Source organism: Taudactylus pleione, unplaced genomic scaffold (genome assembly GCF_031769625.1).
Source record: "Taudactylus pleione unplaced genomic scaffold, aTauple2 ptg000245l, whole genome shotgun sequence".
Taxonomy (NCBI): Eukaryota; Metazoa; Chordata; class Amphibia; order Anura; family Myobatrachidae; genus Taudactylus; species Taudactylus pleione.
Genome location: NW_028284647.1, coordinates 4,151,874 through 4,177,296, shown reverse-complemented (window position 1 = coordinate 4,177,296; position 25,423 = coordinate 4,151,874). Strand labels below are relative to the sequence as shown.

Genomic DNA, 25,423 nt, shown 5'->3' with positions numbered 1-25,423 from the left:
ATCAGTAATCGGGATACTTACCTCCTCACCCACCAGCTGTTGCAAGTTGCCAGTCCTGTTCCCTACAACCAAAGAAAGATTCCTGAAAAGTACTGTTTTCTCCCTAGTAAAAGGTGTCTTTGCAGCTTGAGGGCTGGATGTTCTAAGCATGGCATCTGCGATGCGGTACAACCCGCCTGTCCTCGGGTACATTCTGCGATTCACTACCATTTATGTACCAAGCATATCGCAAAGGACAGGTCTCCCGAAAAGAGCTGTCTTTTGCGATGGCTCTGGACAGAGGAACTTCCGGGTTTAACACCCAGAATTCTCTCTGGTGTCCTTCTGCGCCCTCCCCCCAAGGGGTAGCACCCCGATAAGAAGCCCATAGGATTGTATTGGGTAACCCCAACTGAAGTCGGCGTTACCCGGACGATGGCGATGCATTCCAGTGCTTAGTACATTTAGGGAATGCGGTAAAACCCCCCAAAACTGCATTTTCGGGGGTTTTACTGCATTTACACCTTTAGTGTATCCCGCCCTGACTGTACTCTCTTAGGGGTAAATTTACTAAAGTGAGAGTTTTTAGAAGTGGAGTTGTTGCCCACAGCAACCAATCAGATTCTAGCTTTTATATTCTAGGAGGTGCTAGTTAAATGTAAATATACCCCTTACTGTATACAGCAACAATATATGAATGTAGAACACAGTTCTCCTGATAATAAAACTTCACGTTACATCTTAATTATGTCCTGCTACTAGCAGACCCTGGCCTCTCTCTCTCGGAAAATTGGTTCTGCTCCTGTTTCCGGGAACGGTGGCCAATCACGTCCCCTCCCCGTCCCCAAACGCTGCAGCATGTCAATCACGCTGTGGGTTGGGAGGGACTGCGGGCGAGATCGCAGGATTTGTTCTGCACATGTGCAGAAAAGGTCTTGTGGATGTGCAGACCACTCACCATCGGAGATGTGCGCTAACCATCGGATTAGTGTACATCTCTCAATCAGGCCCACTTACTGTTCCACACCCTCCTGCCCCCCCTACTCCCTGCTCTATGTCTTTCCCTATGCCCCCTCCCCTTTCCTAGCGATGGTTCCCATCTCCTGTCACTATTACCACAATCATCATATAAGGTAAGATGAAACAAAACAGAAAACATTGACACTCACAGCACAGTAACACACAGATAACACAGACAATATAGGGCTACAATGCAGATGATATCATACAGAAGAAAGACAGAAGTGAGGTCTTAGCCTGAGACCATGTTATCGCCGTGGTGAGATGAGAGTGGTCCCTTTAGGAAATTTTGATTCTTTTAGTGTTGTTTTTCTTTATACTAATTGTAGGGTGTGAGAGGGGCGGAGTTTAAGGCATTATTAGGTAATGCTTAAGTACAACACACCCCCCTCTGGTAATTTCCCAAGACACAGGGAAGTGCTGCCGGCAGTTGTTTGGTTATAGTTTTATATAGTTTTATCAGCTTCATTCTTCTTATTCCTCTGACTCCCTCATTGTTTAGTTTCTTGTTTTCTATTCCTACCTTGTAATTTGTTCTGTGGCATAGGAGGGGTCTCACACATATCTCCAAGAAGGCTTTATCATCTGGTCATTACTGGGACTTGTGCTAAGGCTGTTACTTCCTTGGTAAGTGGGGTAACTGGACAGACGGCGATGTTGCTCAGGGGAACGGTTTCCCAATCTTTAGCTGGCCCAGCTGTGGACAGTGGTAACCGGTATCTGTGGATGTCGTTGCTGGTGATGAACTGCCGACTCGTCTTGGTGAATTGAATATATCCGTAGGTGTTGGTAGTGAGGGCCTGATTCAGACCTGTTCGCGGCAAGCGGGTCGATGGTGGGGTACTGCGCACGCTCGCCTCGCGCAGGCGCAAGCCCCGGAGCGAGAGAGAAATTCTCTCGCTCAGGGACTCACTACAAAAGGGGAGGTTGTCGATGTTGATCGACAGCTCGCCCCGTTTTGTAGGCGGGGAGGGGGGTGGCTACACAAGCGGAGACGTTCCCAAAGGAACGCCTGCCGTTTGGGAGGCACCACTGACATCACCTGTGATGTCAGTGGAGAGCTTCCTTCTTCCTGTCATCAGGTAGCAAGGCAGTGGCTGCTTCAGTGAGTAGAGTCTGAGACACAGGCAGTGACTGTCTGTGATGTGAGTGAAAAACTGTGCTGCTGCCGCCGTCATGAAAATGATTTATATATATATATATATATATAATATGCCCATTAATAATATATATTATATACAGTGATATATATGTATACATATATAAATATATTTGTATATACAGTACATAAACAATTAACATACACGTTTATACATAGTTGATATCTGAGTTGGGGGGGGCGGGGCGTAAATATTTTGCTATGAGTCCCAAAAGGTTCTAGATACACCCCTGCTGGCATGTTAGAGAAGTTTGATGGTCTGATAATGTTGTTCCTCATGTGGACCAGTAGAGGACAAGGAGAGGGGCTGTTGCAGTACACGTAACACCATGACTTGCAGATAGTCTGAACAGTGTAGCTACGCAGAGGGAATTAGCCAAGGTGTAGGCACTGGAGCAGAATGCAGGTTTACAGGATTGCCCGTATGTAGGCATACAAAGACAGGTGCTGCTTTTCAGGATATATACTGTAGGAACTATGGTAAAGGTTTTTAGGATTTACTGTACAGTGTAGGAACACTGGTGCAGGTTTTCAGTATATATAATTTAGGAACACTGATGCAGGTTAGCAGGATCTCCAGTGTAGGAACACTGATGCTGGAACTGAGGTGTGGGATGCTAAGCAGGAATCTGGTCCTGGAGCCAAGGTACAAATCTCAGTGAGAGTAATAGTACTGGCCATGTACTGTCAGGAGACTACCTGCTTTAAATAGGGCACCTTGATCAGTGACTGGTCGCACCAATCACAGGACCAGGAGCTGCTCTAATTTGACTGGCTGCACGTCACACCAAGGTCCATGATGTGCCGGGATGCACTAAACGGAAAATGCGGTAAAACCCCTGTTTACCGCATTTTCCGTATGCATCAATCAGCTGGCCGCCGGGGCGCTGGTGTTACCCCATAGAAGCCTATAGGCTTCTACCGCATCGCGCTGCTATGAGGGATCCGATCGGATCCCTCCCAGCATGCCCCGCGGCCGCCGCGTCTCTCTGCGCATGCACACATGGACTCCCGGGTCATAAACCCGGAAGTCCACACGGCGGCAGGGATCGCAAAGCACAGCTCTTATCGGAAGAGCTGTCCTTTGCTGTACAGATCGCAGATGTTAGTGCATATGCGATCTGTACAATTGCGGTGACTGGCGGTAATTATTAGTGCATCCCGCCCTGGTGTTGGGGGAGCAGCTGGGAGAAAACGGCAGCCACCCCGCTAGTAAGTTCTGGTCCCTGAAATGCCAAAGTGCTTGTAATTAACCCTTTAGATGCTGCAGCCCTGAACATACAGAAGTGTCCTTATTTAACCATAGTTTTTATGTCATATAATGCAGGACACGTGGTGTTACTTAGAAGCTGTGCCACGGGTAGCATCTTTCACACTGTTACCTAAACCCTGCACCCCATAGCATCTTTCTTGCACCGCATCTGCACAATTGTAGTGTATTTAGGGATTGAGCACGATGCCGCGTGGTGAGATGCAGGTAACGCAGCTTAGTCATACCGGCCCCCGGTCTCTTGCCTTTTTCTCAGATCAGCATCCATGGGTCTGATTCAGAGACGCGCGCTAATTCAATAGCAGTGAAAATACGCTAATGGTTGCAAAGCTTACACGGGCATAAGGCAGCCCACTGCTGCCTTCTCATATGCTTACAACATTGCTTACGTGCGTAAATATCGGTAACATCGACTGACATCGAGCAACCATCTTGCTCTTGCGGAAGGCCTGACCTGCTGCAGTCTTGGGAGCTCTCCTGGCACGCAGAGCTGCGTAGGAGATCGCAGTGGCTAATTCATGAATGCCCATGTAACGGCGATCAAACGGACAGACGCACCTGCGTTTTTCACACCACCCCCTGTTTCCACCCCAAACACTGACATCCTGTCACTCACTCTGCGATGGATTCCTCTGTGCGTCTGTAGTCACAGTGCGTTCGCTGTGCACGCGCAGTGGGGCTTATGTGCATGCACAATGGCAAACAAATGCTCAATATGCGTGCGTAACCGCCATTGCGTCCAGGTCTGAATAAGGCCCCACGTTGCACACTGCTGTGTCCACAAAGACGCTAGAGGTGCTCAGGGTGATCGTATTTTTATCGCATTTGCAGTACGAAACAGACACAAATTCGATAAAATACTGCGCAACAGGATGTGCGGCGTGGCTTAGTCGCAGTATTCATGGCGTGCCATACGGGGCTATTTAGCGTGATTTGAGGTTAGGATAGTGAGAACACACGTGTAAACTAAAACATGCCTGAAGCACCTGTAGAGTATAGGGCAGTGTTGGCTAACCTTGACACTCCAGCTGTTGTGGAACTATATATCCCAGCATTCCCTGCCACAGTTTTAGCATGCCCTAATAGCAAAACTGTAGCAGTGCATGCTGGGTTATGTAGTTCCATAACAGCTGGAGTGTCAAGGTTAGCCAACACTGGTATAGGGGGAAGATGACATCCAGGCACATTCTGGTGATCATAATTTATTACTGGACAGGAAATAAAATGGGGCATCATAGTTTGAAAGAGGAGACAGTCCTGTTACAAGAAAACATGTCCCCATCCCCATTTTTTTTGTTTAGTTTTGAAGCAGGAAGTGGTTAAAAAATTTATTTTATTTAAAAACAATAAAATAGGGGCACACTCATACCCCTTTCACACTTGCTGCAATAACCCGGGTTACAGTGCAGTGTGAAAGGGCCGGGCTGATATAATCCGGGCTACCTGGCATTTCAACCCCGGTAATGAGCAGAGTTGAACATGGGTTCAACCCAGCTCGCGATGCAGTATGAACGGGTAACCCGGGTCCCGTTCACAGCATAGGAAGAGGCAGCGCTTGGGGGTAATCTCAATTTCAAGCACTGGCTTCGCACGTGATGGTGGCAATGTCATCGACCCGGCGATAAGCCGCGACGGGACACCAGTCTGAAATGTGTCTCAGCCGGGTCACACCCGGGATGGACGCTTGAACAAGATCACAGGTGTGACAATGCATTGCGATGTAAAAAGGGTTTCATTTGAAAGTCTTTCTGATGAAGCTGGGCATACACTATACAATTATCTGTCAGGTATCTGTCCAATCTGGCTGGTTGGAATGAAAACCTGGTAATGTATGGGAGCAAATGACAGTCCATCATATGGTTTTAAACACTGAAAAAAAGGACAATAAAATTGTTCAAATTGGCTAAATTTGTGTGTTTTAACCAATTTGTCTAAACAACCATTTTTGTCTGTTTTCCAGTGTTTGTGAGCAAATGGATGATAAGGCGTCCATAACTTTATTGCAATTAAACACAATATATCACAGCTTACACTAACTTATACTAAAATAAAGACAGGACACAGACTGCTTTGGTTAAATGGTCATAACTTTCTTTATTAAAGGTATGACCCTGAATTATACTTAAATTATTGAATTTACTTTATTGGGAGGCAAAGAAAGATGCTACAACCAGCTCCAGCCATATGATCTTAGCCAATATTAGGGGACGACTGATACGCCCCCCTGTGGCCATTGTGACCAATATTAGGGAGCGACTGAAACGCCCCCCCTGTGGTCATTGTAAGCTAAGCTGCGAAGACTCACAACCCCTATGATATTGCATAGTACGAGCGTGTCCGCAGAGACTGACGCCCAAAGTCCTCCCGCAGAGGTAGGCCATACTACGACCATTTAAAGGATATGTGCTCCACAACGAATACTCTTACACTTTACGTGGCCGCTGGATTGTAGCACCTTCCCGCCACGACACAACAATAAAAATGTTAGTAAAAACATACACAACAAATGCACAGTAAAGAGATAGGGAAGGGAGGGAGGGACAAACACGTCCAGAAAAGGAAGTTGCTGGGCGTACCCCAGTCCTATAAAGTCCACCAAGCCACTCCCACGAGCTCCCACATGATCAGCGACCAACCAACCATGATAACCCCCCCAAACTACTCTACCTAGCAACTACTGACAAATTCCAACCAATTACAAAAAACTAAGGCCCTCATTCAGAGCCGTACGCTCTGAGCAGAGCGCACGCTCTGAATGAAGGCCTTCCTCCATAACTATGGAGCGTCCTCTCACCACCCACAGCCTATACGAGCGTGCAGTTTGATGGCCGCGATGGTCTTGACCATCGCGACCATCGAAACTGCGAGCCGGAGCCTGCGGTTGAGGTTTTCAACCGCAAGGCCCGGAGTGATTTTGGCTCTATCAGAGGCAAAATCACTCCCACTGACATCACTAGTGATGTCAGTGGGCCGGCTTCTGACGGTAGGCGTTCCCTTAGGAACGCCCCCGTCAGGGAGGCACGCGCCCGGCATGCCCACCAAAGGGGACGTGCTGTAAATCAACATCGACAGCACGCCCCCTTTGATCAGACACAACGAGCGAAGGAAAGTCCTTCGCTCGTCGCGTCTGGCGCATGCGCACGACGGAGCTCCCTCCGTCGTGCGCATGCTCAGTGCAGAACATCGACCCACTTGCGAGCGGACAGCCACTCGCGAGTGGGTCAGAATCAGGCCCTAAGTTCTCATCTCTTCTTGTCATTTACACCCATACATTACCAGGTTTTCATTCCAACCAGCCAGATTGGACAGCTATCTGACAGATAAATGTATAGTGGATGCCCAGCTACTCTCACTGGAAAGATGGTAGTCCCCTATTTCAGATGACGTGAGTGGCCCTTTAAGGCGGGTATCCATAGAAACATAGAATTTGACAGCAGATAAGAACCACTTGGCCCATCTAGTCTGCTCCATTTTTAAACATATTATTACCTCAACCCTTATTGATCCTCAGAGCCGTAACTATACTTTTTGGTGCCCTGTGCCAGAAAGAGCATTGGCGCCCCCCTCATTTTTCAAAGGGACATAATGCACCCAGAAGAGGGCCATGTCTTCATAAGGAAGGGCCAGGGAAAAGATAAGAGAGGCCAGGAGACGCTGGGGATGAAATAAGAGGATGCTACAAGTGAGAATTATAATAAACAGAAATTTTACAGGCCCAAACAGCGCCCCCTGACCTGTGCTGCCCTGTGCGATGGCACTGGCCGCACTACCCTAGCTACGGCCCTGTTGATCCTTACATTCTTCTGAAGGGCATCCTTATGTCTATCCCATGCATGTTTAAAAATTGCTCTACTGTCTTAGCCTCTACCACCTCTGATGGGAGGCTATTCCACTTGTCCACTACCCTTTCTGTGAAGTAATTTTTCCTCAAATTTCCCCTGAACCTACCACCCTCCAGTCCCAGAACATGTCCTCTTGTTCTAATACTTCTCTTTCTTTGAAGAATGTCTCCTTCCTTTACCTTGTTAAAACCCTTTATATATTGGAACGTTTCTATCATGTCCCCCCTTTCCCTTCTCTGCTCCAAACTATACATATGATAAACTAAATGACTGTATAGGAGTGGAGAGGATTAAACCTCCTAGGATGGGGGCGGACCAGTGTGGGGAATCATGTGATAATTAGGGCCTATGGGTTCTTAGGATTGTAGGTGGTAGCAGGGATATTAGAGTTTGTTGGAGGCGGAGTCAGCCTCTTTTGTTCCTGTCTTCCTACCCTCTCTCCCTAGATTTTACGTTATGTGCTCTCTTTGATTTGGGTTTGGTGATTTCTTCGTTGGCTATTTTAGGCAGGAAAGAACGGCAGGTTACCTATTAGCACTGTGAATATTGGTTTACTTTTTGTTTCGCTCACCTTCGTTGACTGTTAAAGTCTGCTGGACCACCCCGCCGGGGGCACATCATCACCTTTCCGGGTGGGTAGTCAAGGTAGAAGGCTTGAGTGTATGTGTTGTGGTTGGAGTGTTTATAGTGTTAGGCTTGGGCTGTTGTTAGCCATTCTTTCTTTGCCACCATATTTAAATTAATTTAATTAATTTTAGTAATTAATTCATTATGTGTTAATTAAATAAAATAGCTAACAATTCTGCCAAATACAAGTCTCTGTGTCTTTATTTCAATTGAGTATGTTTTATTGTCAATGATTCCCGCACTGGTCAATCCTCAGACGATGGGAGGTTTATAAGATTTTCTAGTCTTTTCTGGTACGTTTTGTGGTGTAGACCTTGCACCATCCATTGCTAGAGCAAACGAGAGCATGATTACGACATTACAATCGTGCTCTCCTTTGTATATCTAGTGATGTGCCTACACTGAACGTTCACTCGTTCAGTCCAGGCACATCCATCATCCCCGCACATGCTGAACCTGATGGGATCGTCAGGTTGACCAGCATGTGCGGGCGATGATAGATGTCAGAAGCGACCAACGTGCACGCACATCGCTGGTTGCTTCCGACCAAAACATGCCCGATGCATGCACAATTTGCAAGCGATTGCACGATAACGACGTCATTATCGTGCAATCGCTTTCTAAAATCGCCTAGTGGATACCCCCTTTAAGTTGTTACAGTATCTGCTATGTTGGAGCTCCTGGTAACTATTGCAGCTATTCAGAAAAGAATGGCGACCTTGAGTCCTTCTGGAAAAAAGGCGCTATATAAAATAAAATAATTATCTTTATTATTATATTTTTGCATCTTTATGTGGCAAATGCAGGAGAACGTGTGTTATATTTCCTATTATTACTTTCTGGAAAGTACTGTGCATCGCACTCTTGGATTAGAAAGGTAAGTGACCCCTCATATGATGCGGTAGGTTAGGGGTATTCAACAGCTGCTGTAGAGCAACACATCCCAGCATGCTCTGCCACAATTTAGCTATTAGGGCAGAGTATGCTGGAATGTGTAGTACCACAGCAGCTGGCGGGCCGCATGTTGAAAACCCCTGCTGTAGGTTATGTAGCCGGCGAGCCTTTTTGAGCTCCCTAAATTGTCCCAAGGGGAGAGGGGAGGGGGTGCGGGTACAAATTGCCCGGGTTTGCTGGAGGGGCCCGGCGGGGGCCCGGGTCCGGTACCGCTCCCCCCCCTCTTTCATCACAGCAGCCCAGCACGCGCTGCAGTGTGCTGGGCTGCACTGGGAGACTGCTCACGGCTGCTACGAAGCAGCCACAGCAGTCTCCTATGTCTGTGGGGCGAGCGATCAAGCTGATCGTGCTCCCCACTGGTTATGCGCCGGGATGAGGGGGCTCAAAAGCACACCCATCGCCAGCGCGCAAGGCGGCGCTGCAAAACTTTTTTTCCCTCAAAGGGGGTGTGGCCACACCTCCCACAATTAGGCCACGATTAAGCACCCTTTATCTGGGCCCGCCATGGCTCTCGGCGGGCCTGATTATCCCTACACATTTTTCTACTTTTCATCCAAGATAGTGCAAATAGCAAACAAGAACCACACAAGCAAAAAAGCATTTATGTATTACCAGTTATTTATACAGTACATAGGCTTATCATACCATCCCTTTATATACAGTATATAGTATAGGCTTATCATACTATCCCTTTATATACAGTATATAGGCTTACCATACTATCCCTTTATATACAGTATATAGGCTTATCATACTATCCCTTTATATACAGTATATAGGCTTATCATACATTACTATCCCTTTATTTACAGTATATAGGCTCATCATACTATCCCTTTATATACAGTATATAGGCTTACCATACTATCCCTTTATATACAGTATATAGGCTTACCATACTATCCCTTTATATACAGTATATAGGCTTACCATACTATCCCTTTATATACAGTATAGGCTTATCATACTATCCCTTTATATACAGTATATAGGCTTACCATACTATTCCTTTATATACAGTATATAGGCTTACCATACTATCCCTTTATATTAGGGGTGTGCACCGGACACTTTTCGTGTTTTGTGTTTTGGTTTTGGATCTGGATCTTTCTTCGTGTTTTGGATCTGGATTGGTTTTGCCAAAACCACCCTTCCGTGTTTTGGGTTCTGGGTTTTGTGTTTTGGATCTGGATTTTTTCTTAAAAAATAAAAAAAACCCGCTAAAATCACATAAATGGGCCTTTTTTTGTTCCTACGCTATTAATAACCCCAATAACATTAATTTCCACTCATTTCCACTCTATTCTGAACACCTCACACCTCACAATATTGTTTTTAGGCCAAAAGGTTGTACCGAGGAAGCTGGATGACTATGCTAAGCGACACAAGGGGGCGGCACAAACACGTGGCCCATCTAGGAGTGGCACTGCAGTGGCAGACAGGAAGCCAATCAGCGTTATGGTGCCCATTTGCATGTAGCACGAACCCGGGAGATCCGTGCTACATGCATCTGTGTGATTGGCACAGAGCAATGACAGGTCCGTGAGACCCGTCTGTGCTGCTGTGGTAAAAAAAAAAAAAAAAACCTGTGTAAAAAAAGAAAAAAATGGCGTGCACCCCCCCAAAAAAGAGCAACCAGCCCCGGGCATTAGTAACCCAGTGCTGGGTGTGCTTAAATACAGGGGACAAACGACGTAGGGGTCCCCTGTACTTAAGCACAACCAGCACCGGGCTAGTCAGAACCAGCGCTGGTTGCCAAAATACGGGGGACAAACGACGTAGGGGTCCCCTGTATTCTGCGCAACCAGCTCTGGGCTCTGATCCGGTCCTGGTTCTGGAAATATAGGGGACAAAAAATGAGTAGGGTTCCCCTGTATGTTCCAGAACCAGCACTGGACTTTTTCTAGCGGGGGGCTGATGCCACAGCCAGGGGAGCCCTTTCACCGGGCCCCCCAGCCGCAGCATCAACCCTGACCGCTAGTCAGCCCAGGCCGGGGATCCCTGGAGAGCTGGGGACCCCCCCAATAAAGGGGTCACCCTCTCCAGGGCACCCCAGGCCCAGGCTGATAGCCCGGGGCTATCCCCGCCACCCCTGGTGGCGGTGGGTGGCGGGTTGATTGTGTGGTGTGGTGTAAATAAAGAATATCAAACATTGTCTTTACAAGTAGAACTGCAAGTCCCAGCTAGCCTGCCCCGCATGCTGGTACTTGGAGAACCACAAGTACCAGCATGCAGGGCATTAAGGGCCCACTAGTACCTGTAGTTCACCTGTAAAAAAAATGTTTAAAAAAACACAGGACACACACACCGTGACAGTATAAGTTTATTAAACATACATACACACACACACATGTACACATACTCACCTATGTAACCTGTAGCATCGGTCCACTTGTCCGGTAAAGTATCCCTAGGGGACCTGTGAAAAAAAACATACTCACCATCTCCTATGCGAGGTTCTGTCCTCTTCGTTCCAAAGTAGGCATCCCCGGACTTGGCAAAAAAAAAAAACGAAAACGCGATCCACGAACTTAGTACCGTTCTATAGAACGGTACTTCCCGAATGAGAGCTTAGCGGCGGGGTATCACCATGGAAACCCCGCTGCTAAGCGTTCATTGGCTGAGAGAGGTCATCTCCCGTCTCTCAGCCAATGAACGGCTCCCTCCATTGTAGTCAATGGTGGGAACCGCAGGGTAAACTTTAATAACCTTGCGGCTCCCAGCATTGACTACAATGGAGGGAGCCGTTCATTGGCTGAGAGAGACGGGAGATGGCCTCTCTCAGCCAATGAACGCTTAGCAGCGGGGTTTCCATGGTGATACCCCGCCGCTAAGCTCTCATTCGGGAAGTACCGTTCTATAGAACGGTACTAAGTTCGTGGATCGCGTTTTCGTTTTTTTTTTTTGCCAAGTCCGGGGATGCCTACTTTGGAACGAAGAGGACAGAACCTCGCATAGGAGATGGTGAGTATGTTTTTTTTCACAGGTCCCCTATGGATACTTTACCGGACAAGTGGACCGATGCTACAGGGTTACATAGGTGAGTATGTGTACATGTGTGTGTGTGTATGTATGTTTAATAAACTTATACTGTCACGGTGTGTGTGTCCTGTGTTTTTTTTAAACATTTTTTTACAGGTGAACTACAGGTACTAGTGGGCCCTTAATGCCCTGCATGCTGGTACTTGTGGTTCTCCAAGTACCAGCATGCGGGGCAAGCTTGCTGGGACTTGCAGTTCTACTTGTAAAGACAATGTTTGATATTCTTTATTTACACCACACCACACAATCAACCCGCCACCCACCGCCACCAGGGGTGGCGGGGATAGCCCCGGGCTATCAGCCTGGGCCTGGGGTGCCCTGGAGAGGGTGACCCCTTTATTGGGGGGGTCCCCAGCTCTCCAGGGATCCCCGGCCTGGGCTGACTAGCGGTCAGGGCTGATGCTGCGGCTGGGGGGCCCGGTGAAAGGGCTCCCCTGGCTGTGGCATCAGCCCCCCGCTAGAAAAAGTCCAGTGCTGGTTCTGGAACATACAGGGGAACCCTACTCATTTTTTTCCCCTGTATTTCCAGAACCAGGACCGGATCAGAGCCCAGAGCTGGTTGCGCAGAATACGGGGGACCCCTACGTCGTTTGTCCCCCGTATTTTGGCAACCAGCTCTGGTTCTGACTAGCCCGGTGCTGGTTGTGTTTAAGTACAGGGGACCCCTATGTCGTTTGTCCCCTGTATTTAAGCACACCCAGCACTGGGTCACTAATGCCCGGGGCTGGTTGCTCTTTTTTTGGGGGGGAGGACGCCATTTTTTTCTCTTTTTACACAGGTTTTTTTTTTTTTATTTACCACAGCAGCACAGACGGGTCTCACGGACCCGTTAGTGCTCTGTGTCAATGACACAGATGCAAGTAGCACGGATCTCCTGGTCCGTGCGTGCATCTGTGTCATTGAAATACACAGCAGCACAGACGGGTCTCACTGACCCATCTGTGCTCTGTGTCACTGTCAATCACACAGATGCATGTAGCACGGATCTCACGAGTCCGTGCTACATGCAAATGAGCACCATAATGCTGATTGGCTGAGAGCCGTGACAGACGGCTCTGTCAGCCAATCAGCACTTTGCCCATTAAAGGCAAAGGCATTTTTTTTTAAATGGCCGCTCGAGGCAAAACCTCGAGATCCGACAGCAGATCTCGAGGTTTTGCCTCGGGAGAGGGATCCGGGGCAGACAGGGAGATCCGAGCTTGGGCTCGGATTGCCCCGGATCCCCGAAGTTCGGGTGGGTTCGGTTCTCAGGGAACCGAACCCGCTCATCCCTACTTTATATACAGTATATAGGCTTACCATACTATCCATTTATATACAGTATACAGTATAGGCTTATCATACTATCCCTTTATATACAGTATATAGGCTTACCATACTATTCCTTTATATACAGTATATAGGCTTACCATACTATCCCTTTATATACAGTATATAGGCTTACCATACTATCCCTTTATATACAGTATACAGTATAGGCTTATCATACTATCCCTTTATATACAGTATATAGTAGGGGTGTGCACCGGCCACTTTTCGTGTTTTGTGTTTTGGTTTTGGATCTGGATCTTTCTTCGTGTTTTGGATCTGGATTGGTTTTGCCAAAACCACCCTTCCGTGTTTTGGGTTCTGGGTTTTGTGTTTTGGATCTGTATTTTTTTTTAAAAAAGCATAAAAACAGCTAAAATCACAGAATTTGTAGGTTTTTCTGCTCCTATGCTATTATTAACCTCAATAACCTTAATTTCCACTCATTTCCAGTCTATTCTGAATACCTCACACCTCACAATAGTGTTTTTATGTCCAAAAGGTTGCACCGAGGTAGCTGGATGACTATGCTAAGCGACACGAGTGGGCGGCACAAACACGTGACCCATCTAGGCGTGAAACTGCAGTGGCAGACAGGATGGCATTGAAAAACTAGGCCCCAAACTGTACATAATGCAAAGAAAAAAAAGAGGTGCAAGATGGAATTGTCCTTGGGCCCTCCCACCCACCCTTATGTTGTATAAACAGGACATGCACACTTTAACAAACCAATCATTTCAGCGCCAGGGTCTGCCACACAACTGTGGCTGAAATGATTGGTTCGTTTGGGCCCCCACAAAACAAGCTGGCAATTAATCTGTCCCTGCACAAACTGGCTCTACGGAGGCAAGAAGTCGTCCTCATCCTCCTCATCCACAGATTCCTCACCCTCTTCAGTGTTATGTACATCCTCATCCTCACAGAGTATTAATTCGTCCCTGCTGGAACCACAGGTCCCTCTGTACGTTCTGGAGGCTGGTCTCCCTGGAAGAGTTGATCATTCATTTTATGAACATCATCTTCTCCACATTTTGTGGAAGCAACCTCCTACGCCTTTCGCTAACAAGGTTCCCGGCTGCACTAAACACTCTTTCGGGGTACACACTGGAGGGGGGGCAACTCAGGTAAAATAGAGCCAGTTTGTACAGGGACCTCCAAATTGCTTCTTTTTCCTGCCAGTACAGGTACGGACTGTCTGACATGCCTACTTGGATGCTGTCACCGATGTAATCCTTTAACAGACAGACGCACGCTTGTCGCTGCTGCTTTGAGGATTCAAGTGCGGCTACAGCCCACACAATTCACAAAGACAGAAAAAAAAAAAGAATATTTTTATTGTTTGTGGAGCACACTTTGAGGGTTACACCACCCTCTAACAGACAGACGCACGCTTGTCGCTGCTGCTTTGAGGATGCAAGTGCGGCTACAGCCCACACAATTCACAAAGACAGAAAAAAGAAGAAGAATATTTTTATTCTTTGTGTAGCACACTTTGAGGGTGTCACCACCCTTTAACAGACAGACGCACGCTTGTCGCTGCTGCTTTAAGGATGCAGGTGCGGCTACAGCCCACACATTTCACAAAGACCGAAAAAAAAAGAACAATATTTTAATTGTTTGTGTAGCACACTTTGAGGGTGTCACCACCCTTTAACAGACAGACGCACGCTTGTCGCTGCTGCTTTAAGGATGCAGGTGCGGCTACAGCCCACACAATTCACAAAGACAGAAAAAAGAAGAATATTTTTATTGTTTGTGTAGCACACTTTGAGGGTGTCACCACCCTTTAACAGACAGACGCACGCTTGTCGCTGCTGCTTTGAGGATGCAAGTGCGGCTACATCGCACACAAGTCACAAACACATAAAAAAAATAGTTTTTTATTTTTTGGAGCACTTCGTGAGTTACACCACCCTTTAACAGACAGACGCACGCTTGTCGCTGCTGCTTTAAGGATGCAGGTGCGGCTACAGCCCACACAATTCACAAAGACAGAAAAAAGAAGAAGAATATTTTTATTGTTTGTGTAGCACACTTTGAGGGTGTCACCACCCTTTAACAGACAGACGCACGCTTGTCGCTGCTGCTTTGAGGATGCAAGTGTGGCTACATCGCACACAAGTCACAAACACATTAAAAAAATTTTTTTGATTTTTTGGAGCACTTTGAGAGTTACAACACCCTTTAACAGACAGACGCACGCTTGTCGCTGCTGCTTTGAGGATGCAAGTGCGGCTACAGCCCACACAATTCACAAAGACAGAAAAAAAAAGAACAATATTTTAATTGTTTGTGTAGCACACTTTGAGGGTGTCACCACCCTTTAACAGACAGACGCACGCTTGTCGCTGCTGCTTTAAGGATGCAGGTGCGGCTACAGCCCACACATTTCACAAAGACAGAAAAAAAAAGAACAATATTTTAATTGTTTGTGTAGCACACTTTGAGGGTGTCACCACCCTTTAACAGACAGACGCACGCTTGTCGCTGCTGCTTTGAGGATGCAGGTGGAATCTAGACGGGATTTGGAACCGAGGACACACTACCTCCATCAATTGTCTAAATCCCACTGCACTAATGTCGGATACCGGACGCACGTCTAACACCAACATAGCAGTCAAGGCCTCAGTTATACGTTTTGCTTCAGGATGACTGCTGTCGTACTTCATCCTCATCGCTAGGGACTGTTGGAGGGTCAATTGTTTAGTAAAAGTAGTGATGTTCCTACTTCCTCTCTGGGATGATGAACAACTCCCAGCAGCAGCAACAGCACTAGTAGGAAGTGGTTCTTGATCTTTCCCTATTTTATTTTTATCAGAGAAAGTTTGGTCCTCCATTTATGTTATATTGATATATATACGTGCGGCTAAAGCGCACACAAACACAGAAAATATTTTTTTATTTTTGCTGGAGAGTAGTGCACTTTGTGGGTTACACCACCCTTTAAGAAATGAGCCAGCCGGCTCTTTACTTATGGGACACAGGCGCACGCTTGGCGCTGCTCCTTTGTTGATGCACGTGCAGCCACAGTGCACACAAGTCACAAACACAGAAAATATATATTTTTTTGGTTTGGAGTGTACTTTGGGGGTTACAGAACCCTTTAACGGTCAAGCCAGCCGGCCCTTTACTTATGACACAGGCGCACGCTTGGCACTACTTTGTTGATGCACGTGCGGCTACTGCGCACACAATTCACAAACACAGAAAATAAATTTTTTTTTGGTTTGGACTGGAGTGTACTTTGGGGGTTACAGCACCCTTTAACGGTCAAGCCAGCCGGCCCTTTACTTATGACACAGGCGCACGCTTGGCACTACTTTGTTGATGCACGTGCAGCTACTGCGCACACAATTCACAAACACAGCAAATACATTTTTTTTTGGTTTGGACTGGAGTGTACTTTGGGGGTTACAGCACCCTTTAACGGTCAAGCCAGCCGGCCCTTTACTTATGACACAGGCGCACGCTTGGCACTACTTTGTTGATGCACGTGCGGCTACTGCGCACACAATTCACAAACACAGAAAATAATTTTTTTTTTGGTTTGGACTGGAGTGTACTTTCGGGGGTTACAGCACCCTTTAACGGTCAAGCCAGCCGGCCCTTTACTTATGACACAGGCGCACGCTTGGCACTACTTTGTTGATGAACGTGCGGCTACTGCGCACACAATTCACAAACACAGCAAATAAATTTTTTTTTTGGTTTGGACTGGAGTGTACTTTGGGGGTTACAGCACCCTTTAACGGTCAAGCCAGCCGGCCCTTTACTTATGACACAGGCGCACGCTTGGCACTACTTTGTTGATGCACGTGCGGCTACTGCGCACACAATTCACAAACACAGAAAATAATTTTTTTTTTGGTTTGGACTGGAGTGTACTTTGGGGGTTACAGCACCCTTTAACGGTCAAGCCAGCCGGCCCTTTACTTATGACACAGGCGCACGCTTGGCACTACTTTGTTGATGCACGTGCGGCTACTGCGCACACAATTCACAAACACAGAAAATAATTTTTTTTTTGGTTTGGACTGGAGTGTACTTTCGGGGGTTACAGCACCCTTAACGGTCAAGCCAGCCGGCCCTTTACTTATGACACAGGCGCACGCTTGGCACTACTTTGTTGATGCACGTGCGGCTACTGCGCACACAATTCACAAACACAGAAAATAATTTTTTTTTTGGTTTGGACTGGAGTGTACTTTCGGGGTTTACAGCACCCTTAACGGTCAAGCCAGCCGGCCCTTTACTTATGACACAGGCGCACGCTTGGCACTACTTTGTTGATGCACGTGCGGCTACTGCGCACACAATTCACAAACACAGAAAATATTTTTTTTTTTTGGTTTGGACTGGAGTGTACTTTCGGGGGTTACAGCACCCTTAACGGTCAAGCCAGCCGGCCCTTTACTTATGACACAGGCGCACGCTTGGCACTACTTTGTTGATGCACGTGCGGCTACTGCGCACACAATTCACAAACACAGAAAATATTTTTTTTTTTGGTTTGGACTGGAGTGTACTTTCGGGGGTTACAGCACCCTTAACGGTCAAGCCAGCCGGCCCTTTACTTATGACACAGGCGCACGCTTGGCACTACTTTGTTGATGCACGTGCGGCTACTGCGCACACAATTCACAAACACAGAAAATAATTTTTTTTTTGGTTTGGACTGGAGTGTACTTTCGGGGGTTACAGCACCCTTAACGGTCAAGCCAGCCGGCCCTTTACTTATGACACAGGCGCACGCTTGGCACTACTTTGTTGATGCACGTGCGGCTACTGCGCACACAATTCACAAACACAGAAAATAATTTTTTTTTGGTTTGGACTGGAGTGTACTTTCGGGGGTTACAGCACCCTTTAACGGTCAAGCCAGCCGGCCCTTTACTTATGACACAGGCGCACGCTTGGCACTACTTTGTTGATGCACGTGCGGCTACTGCACACACAATTCACAAACACAGAAAATATATTATTTTTTTAGCACTTGGGGGGAGCACCCCTGATGGACAGAGCACCCCCTGGACAACACTACAGCACCTCTTTAGGACTGGGACACTGCACAGGACTTTGGAGTGGACACAGCCCCTATGGAGAACTGACTGCACAACACAGTCCAGCCAGCCCCTATGGACTTTGAAGTAGTGGACACAGCCCCTATTAACAACAGCAGCACAGCACAACACAGCCAGCCCCTATGGACTTTGAAGTAGTGGACAACAGCAGCACTACACTACACTACACTACACAGCCCTAACTCCCACCCTCCCTCTTCACTGTCCACAGCCGAGTGAGAAAATGGCGCCGACGTGGGTACCTTATATAGGATCCAAAACCCGCGAGACTCGGAAGGCGGGATGATGACGTTTTGCCTCGATTTCAGATCCGAGTCAGGCGGGAAAAGTCGAGCATGACTCGGATCGGACTCGGATCGGGGTGGCTCGGGGTGGTTCGGATTTCAGAAATCCGAACCCGCTCACCCCTAGTATATAGGCTTACCATACTATTCCTTTATATACAGTATATAGGCTTACCATACTATTCCTTTATATACAGTATATAGGCTTACCATACTATCCCTTTATATACAGTATATAGGCTTACCATACTATTCCTTTAACCCGTGACACTCATGAATTACACAGGTTCTGTGGCTGATTAAAACCAGATGAAATGCAGATTTGAAGTCAGCCAGCCACAGAACCTGTGTAATTCATGAGTGTCTCGGTATGAAGGGATAATGGGGGAGATGTATTAACGGCGACACCGCCGTTGCGGTACATCCCCCCCGACTTCGCGTACACCCAGAAGTCCTTCTGCGCATGCAAGGACACGGCCCGCGGGGGCTCATGGGAGGGATCCGATCGGATCCCTCTCAGCCCCGAGCGTCGCGCTAAGAAGCCCATAGGCTTCAATTGGGTAACGCCACCTGAAGGTGGCGTTACCTAGCGACGCGAAGCAGCAGAATGCATACGGGGAATGCGGTAAAACCCCCAAAAACTGCATTTTCGGGGGTTTTACCGCATTTTGCCATTAATACATCTCCCCCAATATGAGATATGGTAAGAACTTACCTTTGTTATCTCTATTTCTATGAAGTCCATAGGGTTCCACAGGATACCTTGGGGTATAGGTGATGACGTCAGGCATCGGGCACCATAGAGTTAAGTTTTCAGCCTCCCAGAATGCATTAGGGTCCCCCTCCTATACCCCGCTCCCGAGCCAAGGCATTTCAGTTACGTATCAAGCCATAGGCCGGAGGAGGAGGAGGAAGAGAGAGAACAAAGATCTGGACACACACAAGAATCACAGGACTTCATTCAGAGTCGGTCGTTGCAGCCGCATGGTCGTATAGGAAAAGGGGCCGGATATGCAAATGATGCACATGCATGTTGCGTCCCTAAGGTCGAATCGTTAGCTGGCCGACCAAGGGGTGGATGCGGTCGGACCGCTAAAAATACGCCCACATCTCATATGCATAGCACGTCATCTCCGGCTATTTAAGGATTAATCGCGAGCATCGGAATCCATCGGAACTGGTCGTAGAGCTAAAGGTTGACCATACCCTCTCTTAAGCTCTACGATCATGTCAGTGTAAAACCTTCCCTGTCACGTGTGCCATGACACTACTTTATTAATTATGCACTCCCATAAAACGCCGTTCGCATAATTAGGCACGCCTGCGTTCGGATCTCCACACCCCCGTTTTCAAGCACCTTCCCATGTTACCACCCACAAACGCCGCAATCTGTCACTCAAACTACCGACCTGGCTGTGTTCAAGGAGAGAGAAATTTCTGATCGTAGCCGCTAGTTTGCGCACGCGCAAAATTTGCGACCTGTACGCATGCGCAGTTTAGTGAACATCGGCCGCGTACGACCGTCCGGCCGCTTCAAACGACTCTGAATAAGGTCCACAATCTCACCAGAGGGAGACGGAAAAACCGGTGACCAGAGTAAAGCCCATCTGCAGCAAAGGTGCGACAGGGCGGGAGTCCTGTGGAACCCTATGGACTTCATAGAAATAGAGATAACAAAGGTAAGTTCTTACCATATCTCATATTTTCTACTTCAGGGTCCATAGGGTATCCACTGGATACCTTGGGGATGTCCCAAAGCAGTATCCTTTAAGGGTGGGGACGCTCCTGTGCTGAAAGGAGAATCAGGCAAAGGTGTCAAACGCGTAATACCTCACAAAGGTATGGACAGAGGACCACGTGGCAACCTTGCAGATCTGGACTGCAGAGGCACCACGTCGAGCTGCCCACGAAGGACCCACAGACCTAGTGGAATGAGCCCTCACAGAGGATGGAACCGGAATGGCTTCATGAAGATAAGCTTCAGAAATTGCCATACGAATCCAACCTGCCAAAGTTTGCTCCTAAGCAGGCCAACCCTTTTTACGGAAGCCATAGAGGACAAACAAGGTGTCTGACTTCCTAAACGAAGAAGTGCAGTCAACATAAATCCTTAAGGCCCGCACAACGTCCAAAGTGGCCTCACCCACTGAAAGATCAGGTGAGTTGAAAGCCGGCACAACTATTTCCTCGTTGATATGGAAACTTGAAACAACTTTGGGAAGAAATTCAGGACGAGTGCGCAGTACCGCCCTGTTCCTATGAAAAATCAGAAAAGGGGGTCTACAAGAGAGAGCCCCTAAGTCAGAAACACGTCTGGCCGAAGCAATGACCAGAAGGAAAATTGTTTTGGCTGTCAGCCATTTAAGGTCCACTGAGCCCAGTGGTTCAAACGGCGGTCCCTGGAGAGCCCTGAGGACCACAGCTAAATCCCAAGGCACCACCGGTGAACTGTTGATGGCGTAAAAGAATAGGGACATGCAGGTAAGCGTCCTGTATGTCCAACGACACCATGTAATCCCCAGGTTCCAGCGCCAGAATGATGGACCGTAGGGTCTCCATCCGAAATCTCGGCACCCGCAAGATTAAAAGCTTCCAGCAGCGTTCACCATGCTTCTATGTAAAGATGGCCAACGAGGAGCATAGAGGAGGCCGGCCTGGGGGGGAATCGATTGCAGATTGCAGAATTGCCACAATCGATTGTGTCTAAAAATCTTTCCCTTTTTCAATCGATTGCAAATTGCACGATAGCTGCAATCTATTGCTGATGTATGGGGGCCTCTACACTCCTCATTTGCATTTTCAATGACAAACAAAAAAAGTTTTTTTTTCTTTTGGACATTATGGGTAGATTATAATTTGCCAGGTCAGGAGGGATAAGCAAAGTTTTTGACAAAAAAATAAAGTATATTTTGCATTGTGCTGCATAAACAAATGACTGATATTTATGCTGGTTCAGAGGAGGGGTGTAAAAAGACTCAGCAGCGAAGGGGTTAATGCATCTATTACACAGCTGATTTCAATCTATTTAACTGGTGCTGTGCAGGTTAAGTGACCTTCCCTGATTGCTGTGTGAGTGCAGCATGTTTCCTATATGTACAGCTGCTGTATAACTCTGCCCATACATGTAATCTGAGTGATAACATCAGCCCCATCCTCTGTGGTTTCTGATTCTCAGTCACAGACTTTCAGTTTCACTTCTCTCCTCTGCTGTTAGTGATGGCGTCTGCTGACCTGAGAAAGGAGCTGGACTGTTCCATCTGCCTGAGCCTTTATACAGATCCTGTAACCCTGAGATGTGGCCACAACTTCTGCCGGGTCTGTATTGATCAAGTGCTGGATACACAGGAGGGGTCTGGAGTTTATTCCTGTCCTGAATGCAGAGCAGAGTGTCAGGAGCGTCCTGCACTGATACAGAACATAACTCTGTGTAACATAGTGGGGAGTTTCCTGTCTACTCTGCCAGATCAGGAGGAAACTGGGATCATCTGCACTTACTGTATTCACTCTCCTGTACCTGCTGCTAAATCCTGTCTGCTGTGTGAGGCTTATCTGTGTGATAATCACCTGAGAGTACACAGCAAGTCAGCAGAACATGTCTTATCTGATCCCACCACTTCCATGGGGACCAGGAAATGCTCCGTCCATAAGAAGATCCTGGAGTATTACTGCACTGAGGATGCTGCCTGTATCTGTGTGTCCTGCAGTTTGGCCGGAGAACATCGGGGGCACCAGGTGGAGTTGCTGGATGAGGCCTCTGAGAAGAAGAAGAAGAAACTGGGAAATGTTCTGCAGAAACTGACCGTAAAGAGAGAGGAGGCTGAGAAAAGAGTCCAGAGCCTGGAGGGGCGCAGGAAAGATGATCAGGAAAAAGCAGCTGGTGTGATAGAGACAGTCACTGCCCTGTTTCGAGACATCAGGAGACAGCTCAAAGACCTGGAGAAGAGAGTCCTGATTGAGGTCTCCAGGCAGGAAAGGAGCGCTTCACTCCCTGTCTCTGATCTGATCCAGCAGCTGGAAATAAAGAAGGACGAGCTGTCCAGGAAGATGCGTCACATTGAGGAGCTGTGTAACGTGTCTGATCCACTGACTGTCTTACAGGAACCAGACACAGGTGACTGGTGTGATGCTGAGGACAGAGAGAGACATGATAACCAGGTCCCTGGTGTAGGAGAGCTGGATGTGGATCACGTCTCAGAGACATTACACACATTATATGATGTAATAACCGGTATAAAGAAAGGGATCTATGTGCAGGAATCTACTGACATATTGCATGGTGTAATCCCAGCAGGTAATACAGAATCTGATGTAATCACAGCTGTAAAGAAAGGAAACAATGTTCCAGAGCCAACAGACAGAGCACTAGGTGTATACACAGCCGGTAATGCAGAATGTGATGTAATCACAACTTTAAAGAAAGGAAACAATGTTCCAGAGCCTACAGATATAGCAGTGGGTGCAAACGCAGCCGGAAATACAGAATCTGATTTTCTAGCTGGTATAAAAATAGGGCTCTATGTGCACAGAGCTACAAAAATAATACTAGATAGAAACACAGCTGCAAATAATATATATTTGCCACAAGCTAGCTATCCAAATGTGATTGCTGACAACTATACAAACTGGTCAGATGAAATCCAGAACCGTCCAGAAACACCAGAGAGATTTCAGCATTATAACCAGGTACTAAGCACCACCAGCTTTTCCTCAGGGCGACATTACCTGGAGATGACTGTCAGTGAGACAGGGTGGTGGAGTGTAGGAATGTGCTATCCCAGTATAGACAGGAGAGGGGATCAGTCACACATTGGTTATAATGACAAGTCCTGGGCTTTGTGTAAGCGGGAATATAATCAGTATTCACTGATACATGACAGAACAGAGATCCAGTCGCCTACTAATTTTCCCCATAGAAAATTGGGGATATACCTGGACTATGAGGCTGGACAGCTGTCCTTTTATGAGCCAGGTCAACTGATGAGACCCTTACACACCTTTACTGCCACCTTCACTGAGCCCCTTCATGTTGCATTATGTATAGGGACATGGTGTTCAACAATATCTGGGATAATCAGATGCTTATGAGAAATGATCATAAGAAACCCCGCCTGAGACTGGTGACATCACAGTGAGGGACATCTGATTGGTAGCATATGTAGCCAATAGAATGAAGAGGTGGGTGGAGCTACAGTTGGGCGCTTCTGCTGTAGAGTAACCAGATGTCCCGTGTGCCTGGATGTGATCTCTCATTGGCGTGTTACAAACTTTTATTGTAATTATACATTTATGTGGGCTTTCTCCATCTCTTTTTCCACTAGTTGTGATTGGCTGTAATTGCTGCCTGTCAGCAGGTGTATGCCATACTGCTGCAGTCAGTGCTTCACTTGTATCTACTGGCTGAGATTTTTTTGTAGGGGTTGAAAGGGATGATGTCTCATTTATAATAATACAAACTTGGGGTAGACTACAACTCCCAGCATGCCTCTTTGCTTAGCTTTATTAATTTGATATATCTCTCTGTAAAGCTTATGCTGATTGCACTTTAGACCAGGATTATGGGGCCAAATGATCAAATCGTACTGACAAGACCTACTTTCTACCGCTGATCATGGTGGTAACAGAAAATATTTTTCAGGCCAATTTAACACAAATAAATTGTTGGGGCATCTGAGAAATGCTAGGATCCCCGGTGATACTGGCCGACAGCAGTAAGCAGAGGCTTGGCGCATCACCAAGCTTCCAGAAGCAGATTTTGTAAAGCTAAAAAAAGTATAAATAACAAAATTTTATGTGATGTAAAAGTAATCTAAAATATAGTTGTAAAAGGAAAAACATGCTTTATTGTAATAATAGAGCATTGTTTTTCTTGTTTACTGCATCTGCTATCGCTATCCTGGGATAGCAATAATATAAGGGGGCAGCCTAGGGTATAGGTACAGTTGCTATCCAAAGTTAATATGCAGTAAATTGCTGCCTAATGCTTTGCAGGATTACCTGGCGATGGCCATCACAGGCTGTTGGGATTAACACATAGACCCGACAATTAATAAATATACTACATAAGACCCTGGAGCAGTTGGTGAAAAATGTAAGAATATGGTTTATAACAGTAAGGTGGATGAAGTTGTTGTGTTCCCCTAACAGACTCTTCCTGTCCCATTACTAGGGCCCCATAGCAAATATTTTTTGTAGGGGGATAAGAAAAAGTGCTTACACTACGGAGGAGATAAATGAACTTACAAATTGGAATTACACACACTATGCTCAATGATTGCGACTAAGATGTTTGGTGGGCGTCCTTATATGGTATTACCTGTAATAGTATCTTATTAGAATAATTTCAGTTATCTTTTTCTTATACATGTCAGTGTTATTGGGAACCATAACATTTTTATAAGCGCCTGTATTTTGTAATGATATTAATGGAAATGTACTAAGATGAGCCTATCACAGGACGCCTTTTGGGCCTCACCAATGGGATCGGAATGTGGTACGATGTTTAATGAATTCATTTGTAATTTCCTGTTAGTTACCATCTATGGGGTTAATCCAATTAGCCGCGAAGGGTGCGAGTTGCAGTTGCAATGGCGTTATAACACCGGCAATGGACTGGCATCTCGCACCCTTCTCGGCCCGCTCTGAGCACAAATTTGCAGAATTTTGCTCGCAGCCCTGCGGGGCTGCAAACTACATTGTGTGAGTTCGGGCTGCTGTAAAGTGTGTCCATTGCCACGATGACTCGCGCCGGTGAGATCATCGCAGCTAATTGGATCGACCCCTATAACTGTAGCTGAGAATAACATGTTTATGTAAGTTTTATCTGTTCAGTGTAATGTACAGTTGTGACTACACTGCGC

General features: G+C 46.9%; 1 pseudogene; it reads left to right on the top strand.

Annotated features, from left to right (window-relative positions):
• Positions 1-21,630: 21,630 nt before the first annotated feature.
• On the top strand, positions 21,631-22,878 carry LOC148516613 (E3 ubiquitin/ISG15 ligase TRIM25-like; annotated as a pseudogene).
• Positions 22,879-25,423: the final 2,545 nt, after the last annotated feature.